The sequence below is a fragment of the Camelus dromedarius genome, chromosome 5 (genome assembly GCF_036321535.1).
Source record: "Camelus dromedarius isolate mCamDro1 chromosome 5, mCamDro1.pat, whole genome shotgun sequence".
Taxonomy (NCBI): Eukaryota; Metazoa; Chordata; class Mammalia; order Artiodactyla; family Camelidae; genus Camelus; species Camelus dromedarius.
Window position 1 is genome coordinate 5,767,157 of NC_087440.1, and position 17,747 is coordinate 5,784,903.

Sequence of the window (17,747 nt, forward strand, 5' to 3'; positions counted from 1 at the left end):
GAAAGCTTCCCAAATTGGCACTCAGCTCTCTCCGACTAATGTCTAGCACAGCACGCCTTTAGTTCATCAAATAAGCTTCTAATTGTCTTTTTGGAAATGTGCATGGACGCGTAGTTCAAGCCATTTGGCAAGTGCCTCGCAGGGTATTTTCTCTGACATTGTGCTGGGAGGAGAAGGATTTAAGAGTCTGGAGGAGCATTAGAAAAAACTGCAACCCATCGGTCTTGTCCTTGGATGGAGATAAAACAACCTTTTCAGGGCCCCACCATCCGTATGGTGCAAACTTCTGCAAGTCTCCAAGAACTTTCACATTTGGACCTTCATCTTCTCCCAGGGACAGTGAGAAGGTGTCCTGATAGGGTTAATGGATGCCAAGAACGGCACACCTAGTGGTCCCAGCAGTGCTCTCCTGTCTCCAGGTATCATTCTTCCCAGGTGCAATATTAATAGGCTGGTGAGGGTCCTGACATCAGGTGAGAGGCAGACCCTAAGATTCAGTAGGAACCACATTCAAGAGGATGTGTGAGGAGCACTCCATTTGGAGTCAGAAACCTGAGTTCAAATCTCTGGCCTAGCAGCTCGTCCAGCGGTTCCTCAGAAGAGATGAGCAGACCTTGTGACCTCCAACTCTCTGCTGTAAAATGCTGACAGGGGTCCCTGCCCTCCAGGCAAACCCTGCCCCAAATTAACCACGTGTACACACTCACCTCAGGATCTTACTGAAATGCTGATTCGGAGTTAGCAGGTGTGGATGGAGCCCTGCAGTTCCAGGGAGTTTTCCAGGTGAAGTTGCTGATGCATGGACCAGCTTCCAAGAGCAAGGAAGGACAAAGAGATGTATGACCTCATCCAGTGTTTCTCAAATAGCCCCGGTGAGAATCACATGGGGTAACTTTTAGAGGCACAGATTCTAGAGCCCCAACCCAGACCAGGGCAGGCCTGGGAGCTGTCAGTTTAGCAAGTACTCAGGTGAGTCTCCTTATCAGAGAAGTGTGGGAACCCTGGTCTAGTTTATCCACATCTCTCATTAATGCTCCTACACAGTCTGTGGCAGCCCTGGATTCCTTCATGTTGTTCTCTTCTATTAACTTAAAACCTAGTAACCTAGCTCCTGCTTCCAGGGGACCCTGTAGAGCACATTCAGAGAGCTGAGGGCTCTCCCAAACTTTTCCAAGTCCTGGCACACTTGGAAAATGATCATCTTTGTCTCGCCCGAGCCCCGGGGGACTGAGGAAGGACTGGGGGGTGCCACTATCTCAGCGTCCTTTTGATCATAAGCCAGCTCCTCGGCTAGAAAGCGCTGCTCCCACCTCAACCTCATCAGTCAATGAGCAAAACCAGCCAACACAGCCCTCCAGTACATCTCCCCATTGTGCTTAAGATGATCCAAAACAGAGGAAAAAAAAATAAACATATCAAACTCCCATCCTGAGGTTGCCTACAAGAGCCAACGCAGTACAGAGGGAACACACACACATATCAATTTACCCACCCTAACAAATCATAGCTCATTACCATGTGCCCAGAAGCTTGCACAGTCAGCTTTACATTTATCATCCCCCACTTCGGCAATGCAGCCCTCACATCTGGACAAGCCACTTGGCCGCTCAGGACCTCAGTCTCTGCATCAACACGATGGTCTAATTCATCCCCCAAACCTCTGTGAACTCCCATGGTGAGCAGATGTGGCGCTACAATGAGCATGATCAAGAGGAAGAGGTGAGGGGCCAGTGCCATCCCTCAGCAGCCCTGTGCCGATCCCTCATCCCCCATCCCACCAGCACCAGCGGAGATCAAGCACATGGAACAAGTTTTCAAACACTCAAGGAACAAAGAGGGACCTAGGGGAGTCATTTGCATCACAAACGAAATCTTTAATTTGAAAACTAAATCACAGAAAGAGTGGCTAAAGTGACAAGTTCCCCTGACACACTTTGTGAGTCAGGTTTACTTATGTACGACTACGTACAGTAAATTTCACCCTTTTCAAGTATATAGTTCTATCGATTTTGACAAACACGCAGTTCCTGCTGCAGTGTTAAAAATAGATTATCTCTAGCTTTTCAAGAATACGTTACATAAATTGACGTTAACATGAGGGCTCATATGGCCCAATGACACAAAATTAATTCTAGCTCCTCTTTCTAAAAATGAAGGTTCCCATTCTTCCAGAAGGAAGAACCTAGAACTGAAAATCTTGTCTCCGGGGATGGGGGTTTGGGGCAGGGATCAATTTGCAGAAACATCTGCAAGGCAAGAAGCAGAGTATTGGTCAATGCAACTGAACTAATGGGAGAGTCCCTCCTCTTGACCCTGCTCCCTCTCATATGAAAGCATTTACCAACTTTAAAAAAAAAAAAAAATCCACACAGAGCCCAAACATATTCCTATCAAAGGTCATACTTAACCACTTGTGCAGTTGAAAACCACAAAGCTTCCCTGAATTAACTCCAAAAAACTCTAATAAATCTCACATTACTATCAATGCTCCAAAGAAATTTACCTGGACAAGGAACATAACTTTTGTTTAAAGACATATCTTAAAATGAATTGCATGAGCTTACGTACAAAAGGTTGGGGGCGGGGGATGATTACTCAAATAGAACTCTAACCATCTATTAAAAATACATCTGTGCTGCAGAACAAGGTCCTGGAACTTCAGGCTACAAACAGCATTACAAGCAGGAAAATGGAAACAAATGCCACTGTAAACAATCAATTCAACAATGTTTCTAACCTTACTCTGTGGCTGGCTTCTGGTAAACAAACAACTGATTTCCAAGTTCTAGCTCAGTGGCACTCAAACCTCATTATACCTAACAAACTTCTGGTTAAGAAAACTGCACCTTCTTGGACCCTACACAGACCTACCAAATCAGAGTATCTGGGGACTGGGCAGCATATTCCTGGGTAATTCTGCTAGTTCTGACCTACGGACCACCCTCTAGGAAACGCAGCCCTCCTAAGAGAGCATGTGTTTTGTTATGTAATTACTAAAAATACAGTCAAGATGGTGAAATAACCTGGACATGTATCCTGAGTCTGAGTTATAATCTATAGGCTAATGGACAAGGATTAGAAAGATTTTCGTTCTTCAGAAAGATTGTCATCGCAGTATCAACAGATGAAATACACAGTGACAATCTCTCATCAGTGTTCAGCTGCCAGTTCTCAGGGTGGTACCCGGACCGGCAGCTCAGAATTTTTGAGTCCCACCTTAAAAAGACAATCTCTGGGAGTGGAGCCTAGGAATCCTTGTTTCAGAATTTTCTCTAGGCAATTCTTCTGCCCTGGGCACATGCCCCTAGTTCATGCAGATACATTTTACAATAATAAATACTTAATAATCACATTTTTTCCCTTGTCCTCTTGCCAGTTCTATTTTTGCTTTGATAAAGCATGCAATGTTCATTTGTTAACACGCTGTCTCAACGTATTGCCCGCCTGCTCCCCACTGTGATGCAAGGTGCATCTCTACAGCACAGAAAGTTCAAGCCAGATTTATTTTCCATTAGCTGAGGGACAATGAGCCCAGCCTGGCAGTCGAAGACCCTCCCCATTAGTATGGTGGCAGGGGTACCACTGTCTAAGAAGCTCTCGGGCTCAGAGTACCCCGAGTCCAGTGAACACCTTTCCATGACGGCTCCCATGCAAGCCAGACAACAGAAAACCAAATGGGAACTTGGTGGTATTGGTGGGATTCCCTTCCCAAAATATTAAGTCCACGGTAGCAAGCATTCATTCTCACATGTTGGGGTGCGTCAAAATATTCAGGGGAACAACAAAAATACAGATTCCTTGGTTGCAAACTCAGCTCTATTCCAGAAAGTCTCCTAAATCTGTATTTTTTAACGAGTCTCCCAGGAGATTCTTATGCGTATCAAGACTTGGGAAATCACCAGTGTTATGGAAGAAATCTATATTCCGGAGGAGAAGATCTGAGCCTGAATCAAACTTACCCAGTATTTAGTGTGAACACCTTGGTACACATCAATTTCCTCAAAGCAGAAATAATACCTGCCTGCCATGGCAAAAGATAAATGCAAGACCTTAGTGGAACACAAAGTCCCAAGTACCGGTCAGTGAAACTGGCAGGTGCAGAATTCCCCAACCATTACTGACTTAGCCCAAAGACAAGCATTCCACGTCAGATTCACATTCTGAGAAACAAGTCAGTTTGACAATCTGTGTCACGGCTTGAGCCATGTCCCCTCAAAAAAAAGATACATTGGAGTCCAAATTCCCCAGTTCCTGAGAATGTGACGTTATTTGGAAATAGGGTCTTCACAGAAGTAATCAAATTCAAATGAAAACATCAGGGGGGCCCTACCTCCCTTATCTCTTGTGACTGGTGTCCTTGTAAAAAGGCGAAGTCAGGACACAGAAACGGACACGCACACAGAAAAGATGGCTGTCTCCAAGCCGAGGAGAGAGGCCTGGGACAGATGCTTCCCACCACTCTCAGTAGCAACCAACTCTCACCAGCACCTTCATCTCGAGCTTGTAGCTTCCAGAGCAGAGACAACACACTCCTGCTGTTTAAGCCACCGGTCTATGGCTCGGTGACATGGCAGCCCAAACACAGTCCTTATGCAGGGTTCTGATTCAAGAGGGAAGTGCCCGCCTCCTGCTCCTTTTGTGAGGGACATTTGCACCTGATGTGCCTCAGATTCCACAAGGCTTGTCCCACTATCTCCATCATTAAACTGCATATACGCCACTTGTCAGGTCCATGAGAGAGCCAGCTCGGGGGGGACAGGGCATCACCACTGGCTCTGCCATGCAGATCACACAATCAGAGCTCCGACGTACCCAGCAAGTTCACCAGCCAGAACCAGCAAGTGATTCTTCATTCCTATAAAACTCTGTAAACCGCCCCCCCAAGCCCCGCACAGCCAATCACACTACCTTTTTCCTTCTGTCAGAGCAGCACCTGTGGCCAGCTTCTAGCTTCCAGCGGGTCCGAGAGCTGGTGAGCCACCCTCAGCACGCAGGCACCCAGAGACTCTCATCAAGAGGACCCACAAAGGCTCTCAGCAGACGGTTCTCAAACTGATTGCAGCTTTCATTCTCACCTAAGTAGTTCAAAATAGTTTGGGAAAATGCCCCCAAAGCAAATATAAAGCCCTTCCAACATGCATTAAAACTGCAACCCTACAGGGTCTTATTCAGTACCGGAGGAAGTGTGGGAGAGCGAGGAGCAGACTGGGCCACTAAGCTGGTTGTCCGGCAGCAGGAAGGAGCCAGGTCTATCCAGAGTGCAAAGCCAGCAAGCATCTTCCCTACTGGGCAACTGTCTCCAAGGCCCTGGCTGCTTCTGGCACCTACATGCTTTTCTTGGACAGCCTCTCTTAGGAGCCTCCTTAGCTAGGGAGCTATTAAAAAAAATGCAATGTCCACATCCCACACTCAGAGATTCCAAATCAGTGAATCGGGCTGGGAACCAGCACAACCAACAAGTTGTGGGAGCTTCCCTGGTGATTCTGACATGTATCCAGAGCCTAAAACCACAACCATGAATTAGTCAGGGTCCACACAACATCCCAAGAAAAGGAGGGAGTGCCCGGGGTGGTCAGGAGAGTGGGACTCCAGGGCCAGCTTTACCAAGTGGCCCCAGTCAGTCTCATCCTTCTGCAACTGAGTTCTTTCTCTGTCAAAGGGAGAGGCTGACCTAGAACCTTTCAGGGTCACTTTATTAAAAACTAAGTACTGATAATAAAAATAAATTTCCCTCAAATCACCCTGCTCTTCTTCCAGGATGTGCCAGGCCCGACTGCTCCATGGCTGCACCTCAGGCTGCCCGAGGCTGACATCTTATCAGCAGGAAGAACTCCTTCAACCCCTCGGGGAGGGCCCAGGAGTGCCAGGTGCTGAGCCCAATGGAGAGCCCTTCAAGGAGAAAATTAAGCCTCTTAAAGTGCCCTCGATGTAATCTCTCAGACCCAGGAATAATCCACACTCCCCTTGGAAGATTTGCCATGCGTGACCTCAGGCCACATGCAGGAAATATCTTCACTTACATCAAACTAGGTCCTGGACACGGATACCAAGTAGCTAAATGGGCTGTCTTGAAGGATGCAAACAGAAAGAGAAGAGAGGGGTCCTGATTTAAACACATCATGTTTGGAGCCGGTTGCCTGGGAGAACAGGGCAGAGGGAAGCAGAGAATACCCTATCCATCCAGGAATTCACTCAGATAGGACCTCCAACATCGTAGGAGGAAAAAGAGACAGTTCTCCACGTGGTCAAGTGGACTCTGGGGACGAATGATGCACCAAAACAATTCACCAGAGCACCGAGGTCAACGACAAACACTTAAGACGGGTGAACTTCCCATCTTCAACCAGCACCAGAAGTTACCAAGCAGAACGCTTAAGTGCCCCTCTTACAGAGATAAAAAAAAACAAGAGCCGTTTGTCTCTGTCGTGCTGTCCTCTGCAGGTGCCTTCAACCACTCAACAAGCATTTAACAAGGATGGCCTTCATTCTTCAGTACTTGAACTCCTAACTCTCAGCACATGACCTAAAATATCTGCCCCCAAGAGACACCACTTTTCCACCTCCACATTACTCTCTTCCTTTGCTCCAATCTGGGAAACACTGACTTTGCCTCCTAGAAGGCTAACTGTGTAATCAGCAAGTTTTCCTCCTCATCAATTACTCATTAAAAGTTGAGTATCAACCATGTGCCAGGCGTTGTTCTGGACACTTGGGGACACAGTGCCAGGGATGGTTTCTCTCACGGAGCTTACACACCACGAGACAGGCGATACACGTGGATCACGTATGGAACATGGGCAGACCTCGTGTTACCACACTTTGCAGATGCTGCCATTTTCACGAATCAAATGTGTGAGGCAACTCTGCATCGAGCAAGTCTATCAGGACCACTTTGCCAACAGCATTTGCTCATTTCCTGTCTCTGCGTCACTCTGTGGTAGTTCTCACAATATTTTGAACTTTTTCAACTTTATTATATGTGTTACAGTGATCTGTGATCGGTGATCTTTGATGTTATAATTGTAATTGCTTTGCGGCACCATGAACTGCACCCATAAAAGATGACAGCTTTAATCAATAAATGTGTGTGTTCTGACTGCTCCATCAACCAGATGCCATTAAGAACATTTGTGATTCATGGGAAGAGGTCAGAATAACAACATGAACAGGAATTTGGAAGAAGCTGATTCCAACCCCCATGGATGACTATGAGGGGTTCAAGATTTCAAAGGAGGAAGTAACTGCAGATGTGGTGGAAACAGCAAGAGAATTAGAAGTGCAGCCTGCTGATGTGACTGAATTATTGCAATCTCATGATAAGACTTTCACAGATGAGGAGCTGCTTTTTATGCATGAGCGAAGAAAGTGGTTTCTTGAGATGCAATCTGTTCCTGGTGAAGATGCTGTGAAGATTGTTGAAATGACAACAAAGGATTTAGAATATGACATAACTCAGTTGATAAAGCAGTGGCAGAGTTTGAGAGAATAGACTCCGACTTTGAAAGAAGTTCTACTGTGGGTAAAATGCTATCAAACAGCACTGCATGCAAAAGAGTCACTGTTCATGAAAGGAAGAGTCAGTCAATGGGGCAAACTTCACTGCTGTCTTATTTTAAGATATGGCCACAACCACTCCAAACTTCAAGCAACCACCACCCTAACTGATCAGCAGCCACCAACATAGAAGCAAGACTCTTCATCAGCAAAAATATGAAGGCACAGAGGATAGTTAGCACTTTTTTGCACTAAAGTATTTTTAAATCAAGACAGGTACATTGTTTTCTGTAGATGCGTTACTATTACACACTTAACAGGCTACAGTATAGCATAAGCAAAACATAGGCAGTGGGAAACCAAAAAATTCACGTGACTCACTTTTATTTCAGTAGTCACTTTATAGCGCTGGTCTGGAATGGAACCTACAATGTCTCCGAGGTGTGTCGGTATCAGGAAATGATAAATCACATGAAGGAAGAGGCTGAGAGTGGGGGCTCTCTCAGCGATGCCAGGGAGACCTCTAAGGAGGTGACACTGGAGCAGACTCCTAAGTGAAGTGTGAGAGAACAGCCCCCACTTTCAGAAGCCAGGAGGAGGAGGTCCTGCAGGAGAGCAGGAGGAGTTGGAGCAACCTGGGTGTAGGAGGAGAACCAGGTGGGGATTGTGGGGTAGAAGCCAGGTGAAGACAGTGTCACAAAGAGACCACAATCAGCCAAGAGTCTGCAGGTGATGACAACTAAGAGCTGGCCACTAGGTTATCACTGGTACCTGACGAAGTGTGGTTTCAGTGAAGGGATGGGGCAAGAGCCACACTGGGTTCAAGACAGAATGAGAGGTGGGAAATGGAGCAGAATGGATGTCACTTCTTTTGGAAATATTTACAAGGGAGAACGGAGGACTTGGGAGAAAAGCTGACTAGGACAGAGGGTGGAGAGTGTTTTGTTGTTGCCACTTTTTCCCTTAAGATGGGAGATACTACAGCATGTTTCTCATGGGGATTTTCCATCGAGGGAGCAAACTGACAATGCTGATGGGAAGAGAGATACATGCAGGAGTGAGAGCCCTGGGTGCAACAGGGAACGGGCTGCGCTGCACATGTGGTTCCAGGGCTGTGTGGTTTTGGTGCAGATCGGCTAGCAGATTTAGCACGGGAAGATGATGAAACTAGTTACTAATTGCTTCCTTTTTCTCAGTGAAATATGTCAGGCCATCAGCTGAGAGTGGGGTGGGGCCAGAAACATAGTGGGCTCGGCAGTGCCAAGAGTCTGTCTTGAGGTTTGTGGTCATAAATCAAAAGCAAGACGATGCAGATGGCTGGTTTTCTCCAGCCATATTCATCAGCCCAAGGCAGGAGCATGGTGGACAGAGGGTGGGGTTTCCCAGGAAAGTGTGATGAAGGAGTAATTGGTCAAGAAAGCTGAGGGTGTATGCAAGCATCTACGCTGAGGAGGTAGAGGGGCCAAGCGAGGGATGGTGGACAATGAAGAAGCAGAAGGGTCACCAGGTCGAAATCCCTTGTCGGGTGAAGGCCAGGTGGAACTGGGTACTAACAGGAATAAGGTAAAAGAGAAAAAAGTTGTTTCAGTTGCATGTGTTTATATTGGGTCATCTCGTAAGCTGTACTTTGCCTATGGATCAGGGTTTAAAAAATTCCCAGGACTCCAGAGCAGGGTTTCTCTACCATGGCACTGCTCACATTTTAGATCATATATTCTCTGTTGTGGGGCCTCTCCTGTGCATTGTAGGGGGTCTAGCAGCATCCCTGGCCTCTGCTCACTAGATGCCAGTAGCACCCATTCTTGCCTGCAAGTTGTGACAGACAAAAATCTCTCTGTATTGCCAAATATCCTCTGGGTGGCAAAACTGTTGAGAACCAGCAGCCTAGAGATAATCATGGGGGGGACGGCTGAAGTAGAGAGAAGAGACGATAACTAAAAGAGAGCTGGTCATATCCTATGATCCAGCAATCCCACTCCTGAGGATGTATCTGGAAGAAACTAATTCAAAAAGATAATAAGCACCCCAATGTTCACAGCGGCACTATTTGCAACAGCCAAGACATGGAAGCAACCCAAATGTCCATTGACAAATGACTGGCTAAAGAAGTTGTTTTATATATTTATATACACACACACACACACACACACACACACACACACACACACACACACACACAGTGGAATACTACTCAGCAATAAAAAAATAATAAAATAATGCCATTTGCAGCAACATAGATAAATCAGGAGACTGTCATACTAAGTGAAGCCAGAAAGAGAAAGACAAATAACACATGATACTACTTATATGTGGAATCTAAAAAAAGGACACACATGAACTTATTTACCAAAGAGAAACAGACTCATGGACATAGAAAACAAACATGGTTACGGCAGTGGCAGTGGGGCGGCGGGGGGAGGCAGTAGGCAGGAATAAATTGGGAGTTCAAGATTTGCAAATACTAACTACTGTATATAAAACAGATAAACGGCAAGGCCCTACTGTGCAGCCCAGGGAACTATAATCGATACCTTGTAATATAATGAAAAATATGAAATGAAATATATATATGTCTAACTAAATCACTATGCTGTACACCAGAAATTAACACACTGTAAACCGACTATATGTCAATTAAAAAAAAAAAGTTGGTCAAAGGATAGAGTTGGTCAAAGGACTGAGTTGGGTGGACAATCCACATAGATGTTCAAGTCACCAAAAACGTTGGTGGGAGGAGACTGTGGGACAGATGTATGGAATCTCCAAAGAATGACGTGGTGTGACCCCGGACTGTAGATGAGTGTTCTCTACCCTGACAACGTATTAGAATTCCCTGGAGAACTTACCCACCAATGCCCAGGCCCCACTGAGATCAATTAAGTAGAATCCCCAGGTGATTCCCATGTGCAGCCAGGGTAGAGGACCCAGCAGAAGAGGCCCACCCTCCAAGGCCCAGCTTAAGTACGACTTCCTTCGGGAAAATTTCCCTCCCGTTTCACTTTTGTTCATCCACTCCACTAGGCACAACCAATCTTGCTTTGCTTGTAACTTACATGTGTAATCATTAGAAAAGAATAAAGGCACTAAAATTAAGTGGCTGAAAAGAGAACATGTTTTTATCTACTAAGGAATTTTAAATTTAGGGGATCCGCTAGTGCGGAGCCTCTCAGGGAACCTTCTCCTTGAGCTTCAGGTCAGCCACGCCTCTTGAGGGTCCCCGAGCACAGCCAAGCACTTATGTGTCACTGGTAAGCACTGTTAGAAATATGTCCCCTCTGGCAACACTGTAATAAACACTTGTTGAAATTAATGACTTGTATTTAATTTCATCCTGCCCCGCAAAATGCACCAATGATTAGATTACAACAATTTTAGTAACATTTAGCATCTGGTCACCATGTTCTTCACAATACCCTTCACATGTAGCCAACTTTTTATTAAAAAGAATCAATGACATCAAATCTTGAATATGTATATACGTAAAAACAAACAAACACCAGGAACCAGAGACTAACAGTCTTCCCTGCTTTCCCATGAGAATCCCTTAGAGAATATTTAAAGTACCCTGAACTCTCACTTTCACTGTTGATTAAACACAAACATCCATCTATGAAACACCTACAAAAGATACAGACAAGTTAAGTAATGTAACTCAAATATTTCTTTTTCCCAGCTTGGTGAACCTGATAAAATTAAATTAACTTGCCTTGATGGACATTTTAACTTTCATCCATGGAAGGGCAGAGCATGGCTGGGCAAGAATACGAGATCTGTACAACAGAAGAAGCTGTTCCTGTACACCAGTGGTTCTCAAAGCGTGGTCCACGACCAGCAAGATCAACAAGATCAGCATCACCTGGGAACTTGTGCAAATTAAAAAATGCAAATTACCAGACCCCCACCCAAGACTTGCAGAATCCAAAACCGTAGATTTTAACAAGCCCTCCGGGTGATTCTGAGGCATTCTCACCTGGAAACCACTGAATCTAAGCCATGGTTTTCATATTATGCAGCGAAGCCCTGGCTTCCAGTGGGCTAAGATTCTGAGTCTCCCATCAGCATTCACAGGGTCATGTGGTATGTGAATGGAGATTCACATTTTTAAAAATGTGAATGGAGATTCCACTGCTTGGAAACTGTAACGTTTGATTTTTTTTTTTTTTTTTTTTGGTACCAAATGCCAAGAATTCAAATTCTATTAAGTTTCAACATCACATCACTGAGATGTGGTACCGGCAGAGCAATCAGCTGAACTAAAGAGAATGTGGAGAGAGTTCACCTAGGTTCAAACGCCAGCACCACCAATTAGCAGCATCTCCCTGGGCCTCAGGAAAACCAAGTTTGACGAGATGCTGCTCCTTTCCAGGAAGACTCTTCAGTTGGCCAGAAAATCTCCCCTGCAAGGACCGCCACTGGTCTTCCCTCAGAGTTGGATCAGAGAAAGTCAAGGAAAAGGAGACCGTTTGCTAAGAGCTTTCACGACCTCTTCCTGTCACCACTCTACTGGGAGACAGAGGCAAACAGCTTTTCCTGAAGCCATCACTTACGTTGAAGGAATTTACTTAAAGTTGGGAAATCTCAAGATTTTATAAGATAATTAACTGAAAGTTTCCAAAGACACAAGAGATTGCTACAGAAGGCATCAGAGAAAACATGATATTGCCCAGCTTTTGTTTCTAAAATGGTTCCAGATGAATTTCTTATTCATTAACCAAATAATATTATAAAGCATTTTCATATAGAAAAGCCTGCATGTTTGAGCAAGTAAACCATTCAAAGTGCACAGAGAACAAGTTAATCACCCTTTTGCCCCACTGTCAGTTTTAAACAATATTAAATTTGCTTTGTCCTTCTACATCTTTCCCCAAGGTCATACACATAGGGTTTCTTCTTTTTTAAATCAGAAATAGGATCATATTACATACAATATTCTGCAACTCGCTTTCATTTACATTCAATATCTCACAGACATCCTTCACAAAACAATCCATAGTATCTGCACACTATTTTATTCATCCTACTGATGGACAATCACGTTGCTTCCAGTTTACTTTCTGTAATAATCCTTCAATAAACATCCTCACACACAGATCTCGACACGCTGATGTTTTTAATTCTCTAAGAAAGGGTTCCAAATATAAGACTGCTGGTTCATATGGCATGTATGTTCCAAAGGTTCACAGAAACAGTCTGCTTACCCTAAAGCCTGCACCGATTCATACTCCCACCAAGTGTCTGAGGGTTGCCCCCAACCCATCTAACAGAAGATAATACCAATCTTCAAAACATGGATTAAGTGGATGAACAGAAAACAAATCTCTTAGTTTTTTTAATTTGCATTTCCCCAACCAATATGTTGGTTGAGAATCTTTTCACATGTTTATGAGCATTTGGGTCTCTTCTCTTGAGACTTGCCTGTTCATATCCTTTGCGTAACTTTGATCCTGTGGTCCTTCAAGTACTATTTAATCTCACAGTAATCCCTTCCCCTGGAATCTACCAGATATGTTAAGCATAAAATAATATCACCCTCTAGGAACTCAGTGTGTGGGGTGGGGCCAGGGGAGGTCTTCAATGCATGAAGTACATGGTAAGCTCTCAAAAACAATCGCTGAATAAGTGAATAGCAGGCTTGGAGAATTTTGTTAAGAGTGCGGCTAGAAGAGTAAAAGGAAATACAGATATTCGTTACTTGTTCTGCATATTCAGACCAGCATCACTTTGGCTGAAATTAAATTGTTGGTTAAGGGAAAAACAAAACCACAGTCCTGGCGCTACTCTGACAATCTACTGTGAAATGGGTGGCAAAAGACCTCAGTCTTAATTCATAGCTCTGGGTGGTACATAAACAAAGGCTCTTAAAACCAAAGCATTTTTGGACTCAGCCTTATCCACCAGTTGTCATTCAAATGGCACCTGCCACTAAGCGACAGGTTGTTAGTTTGGTCAATGGACAAGGGAAGCCTACCTTAAACATTCTGTTCTTTTTTTTCTTTTCTTTCTTTTTTTTTTCTGACTCCATCTCCATCTGAGATTTGTTTGCCTTTCAAAATCTCCTGCTAATGGGGTGGGGGGGATGGGGGGTCCTGCAAGGGGAGTTTGACAGAGTTCAGATTCCTTAACTCTTTTAACTTTAGGCAAAACATCTGGTTATACCCAACATTTATCCCCATTATTTATAATAGTTCTGTTTTGCTTATGTTTTAACTAGCCTCCTTATTAAATATAAAAGTAATAGGATTAAAAAGTTCTGGGGGAAAGTACTGTAATTAAAAAGGCACCAGTTGGGTATGTTAAGCTGTAATTCTGATCCTGCTTATTTAGTTTTCCTTCTTGTCTTTAATTTTTTTTTTTACCCAATAAAAGTAACTTTGAATTATTTAACTCTTTTTTAGTACTTCCTGCATTGGCTAAACACCACCTAAAATCTCCAAGAAAACATTATGACTCAAAAGTTCTGGAGCAGTTATGTCACAGATCACAAAGTTTTAGACACCGTCCCACGAGTCTGAGCACGCCACACACACACCTCAACACACACCACACAGCCTGGTAACTTGATAGGCAACTCTCCAAAACGAATAGGCATTTCCTAACCTCCTGAAGTTACAACATCTTAATAGGAAAAAAAAAAAATGCAGGAACTTTGATCTAGCCATGAAGTTATAAAAAAAAAGAAGCAAGAGGCAACAAAACACAATTTATAACACTTTGTTTAGAGAGGCACAAATAAATAAATAAATATTAAGGTAGCAAACTTGGGAATGAAGATTGAAGCATTTGCAATAAAGCTCCTCTTTTCTAATTTTTTTATTTCAGCTTTAAAAAAAAACTTCTCTTTTTAAATGTTTATTACATGTTTAGCACATCCAAGAAAAATGTGACAGACGTAGTTACAAAGTACAATCCTAAAATGAGTAAGTACATCTTTAGATGTATAAACTTTTTTTTTCTGAATATAATTGGTAAAAATTTAGATTATTCATCACCATCTTTAACTGCTCTTGGGAACAAATGATCTGCTAGGAGCCAGGGGTGGAGGATTGGGGGAAATCAGTGTAATTCTGAGATATAAAAGAAACTGGACTAGAAACAACACACACACACACACACACACACACACACACATCCTCTTTCTAAACCTGACTTAAAAATACTTAAGAAACAGTGTTTGAAAAACCATGAACAAGTAGATTCAACAGTAGGTAAATTCAAGCCACATATACACAAGCCTATGCTTATAAAGAATATCCCCAATAACTCATTCATTCATCAGGGTCAAGTTAAAAATGCTCACTTTCCCTTTGGAGGTAGAAGCACAGCATCAGTGCCAAAAACAGAAACTAATAAAACTCTGTAGTATCTCCTTGATTACCTGAGTGGGTACAAAGGCAGAGAGAAACCTGTGACTCCTCCAGTCTGAGGAGCCCTGTGTTTCTGTTGATTCAAGGCACGACTTCTAAGACTGGGAACTTTACAAAAGGGATGGAGGATTTCAGCAACGGATTTGATTCTCTCCTAAATTAGTTACGCTAATTTTAGACAAATGTATCTTGGGCTCTGGGTGTTCTCCACAATTCTAGGGCTTAGTGAAAAACAATTAGCATTCCTGCAGGTATCCCTCCTCCCTCAAGGCCATTTGTCTGCTCACATCCACCGCCCCTCCAGGATTTTCGCAGATAACCCAAATCAGCCAACAAGAAAGATAAAACCTAGGAAACTCAATGGCTGACCGTCTCACTGGAAGCATTTAATGAAGTGAACAGACACAAAAGCAGCCTAATTCCTGACATCACGGGGCACATCTCCGAGATGAAAGCCTCCCCTCTTCCCCTACATCCCCTCTGTGATCCCTTGTAGCCTCTCCAATGATGAAGCCCCAAAGTGCTGACATGACCTCAATCCCATGGCATCGTCTCAGTAAAATGCCAAGGAGAAAGGCTGACACGTTCCTGCCAGCGAACTGTAGGTCAACAGACACGCCCTTCGCCTGCCCCTTCACAAAGCAAAGATCACAGTCTATTTCGAAAGTAAATAGTCCCCACCGCTCCACTCCTGAGGACTCGCCAACTCCAAGCTCTGGAAAAAGGACTGCGGGCAACGTGACGAATGCCACAACTCAGCACCCCTAGGGACTATGAGAAGCCATAGTAAGCAATACTCAGAGCACCAGTCTGCTTGTAAGTTATGTATATTTGGGGGTCCAAGTTTCCAGAACATCATCCCTACTCTCCTGTCTTTAACTGCATCTTGGACAACGCCAACACAGCTCATCCCTCTCATCTTCTGGAAATAACCAGAGGTTAGTTTTCACCACTGGGATTCTGAATCAACTTCCTTTCCCCAAGTCACCCAGGCTCTTTACGGGCAGCAAAAATCCAAGTTTCCCCACGCGTCACCCGAAGCCCCAACTTCTGGAAACGCCCCCCTTACCTCGCCTCCACGAGCTGGCATCGCTGCGACAGCCGAGCACGCAGCCGCGGGCGCTGCTGCTGTCGCCGCCGCAGCCAGGGAGACGAGAGGAGGCTCGGGCTGGTCTTCGGCCCCGGGGCCACCGCGAGCCAGGCCGTCCGCCCTGAGGCGATAACCTGGGCGCCTCCTCTCCCCGGGGAGTGAGCCCCGGTGGGCTGCCAGGCGCCCACGCGGACCCAGGCGCCGGGAAAACGCTCCGCACCCGCGCCGGGCCGGAGGATGCGGCCGAGCGCACGGCTTCCGCGGAGCGCCCGGGCGGCCGCGGCGGCGGGAGAGGGGCGTGTTCCTCGTGCCTCCGAGCCCGACAGGGGAAGGAGGCGAGACGAGCGCGCAGTCCCTGACGGCGGCTCTCGGCCCTCCACCCCGGCGGGCCGGCCTGGCGACGCGCTGCAGCCCGTGCGCCCTTGCGGGGACAGGCGCCGTGCGCGCCCTGCGGGGCCGCCTCCGTGCCGGCCTGGGCGCGCAAACTTTCCGGGGGAAAGCCGCACCAGCCTCTCCTGCGGGGGCGCCGCGCTCTCCCCGGGGCCCACCAACTGTTCGCCCCCTCCCCTCCGCAGGCAGGACCCACTGAAAATATGGCGCCCTCAAACGTCGCTCCTCTGTCCCCTCAAGGAATCCCGAAATTCCAGTCTCTAGAACCCCATGCTCCCGGTGGGCGCGAAATTTCAGCTCGTGGGGCCGAGGAAGGAGAGGGCGCCCCTCGTCCAGCGGCACTGAATCCCAACCCTGCTCTCGCTCTCAGCCCGGCGCTGCCCCGGTCCCTCAGCGGCCAGCAGTTTGCTGGTGGTGAGACTGCCAAGTAAAGGAGAGTCGTAGAATCGGCAGGTCGGAGAGTCCGGAACTGGGAAAGGCGCTCCGCACTGGCCGGCTGTCTTTGCTCGGAGCCTCGGCCGGAGACTTGTTTGCAAAGTGGCGCTGGAGTCGGGGCGACCAGTGCTGGAATGAAGCCGCTCCGCCCCGCGCCAACTCTCCTGGCGCAGGGGCCCGGCTGGGGCCGAGGGGACACTCCATGCAGGCGGGGCCGCTTTTCAAAGCCCAGTTACCGGAAACCCAGCGGGAGCCCCGGAGGGGACCCGCTGCCCACGACTAAGAATCCGCTCTCAGGCGCCGGCTGCGAGGCTGTTCGCAAACGGCGGCGCCCGGGTCCAGTGCAGTAAAACATACATGTGCAATAGACAGGTGCAGTAATTTTATTTTATTTTTATTTTCCTGCAAAAAGCTCTCCTAGAACATCAAATCTGGGAGCTTTTCGGGGTCTTCTCTGCATTGGCATCACTCACGAAATGCAAAAGGAAGGGAAAAACCACCCACATTTTCCTTCTGTAGAGGGAAGGGAAAAGACACGAGAAATTCATGCAACGTGCATGCAGCTGGAGAAGAGGAAAACCCGAGTGAGCCGTGCGCCTTACCGGGGGATGCATTTACTGTCTCATTGCAGACCGCCTGCCCCGGAGTGCAGCCGGCGTCCCCCCGCGCGCCCGGCGACCGCTCCGCTCCCGCAGCCGCCTCAGCCGCTGCAGCCGCCGCTGGCTCCAGGCGCGGAACAAGAGCCGAGGGCGAGCGCGAGCGCACGGCCCGGGAGCGCCGGGAGGGCAGGAAGCGCGTCATCACTCGGGGACGGCGCGGCCCCGCGCGGCTCCGGTCCGGCCGCGGCGCAGCGCGGCACCGGGGCTGGGCCGGCCCAGGCTCCCTCTGGCCCCTCGTGGGTCTCCAGCCCGACGTCCGGTGCTGGGAAGGCCCGCGAGGCAAGGCGACGCGCCAGCTGAGCTGTCGCACGTCTC

At 46.7% G+C, this 17,747-nt stretch overlaps 1 protein-coding gene across 5 annotated transcripts in view; it reads right to left on the minus strand.

The window, feature by feature from the left end:
• Positions 1–17,476, minus strand: part of TLN2 (talin 2) — a 395,887-nt gene extending 378,411 nt beyond the window's left edge. For 3 of the 5 annotated variants that reach the window (XM_064485544.1, XM_064485540.1, XM_064485542.1), the window contains exon 1: positions 17,376–17,476. The gene's annotated coding sequence lies outside the window, so the exon portion shown is untranslated. Of the gene's footprint in view, positions 1–15,927; positions 16,128–17,375 lie in introns of those variants that run through there. The other 2 variants (XM_031452945.2, XM_064485541.1) reach the window with 2 other exon arrangements.
• Positions 17,477–17,747: the final 271 nt, after the last annotated feature.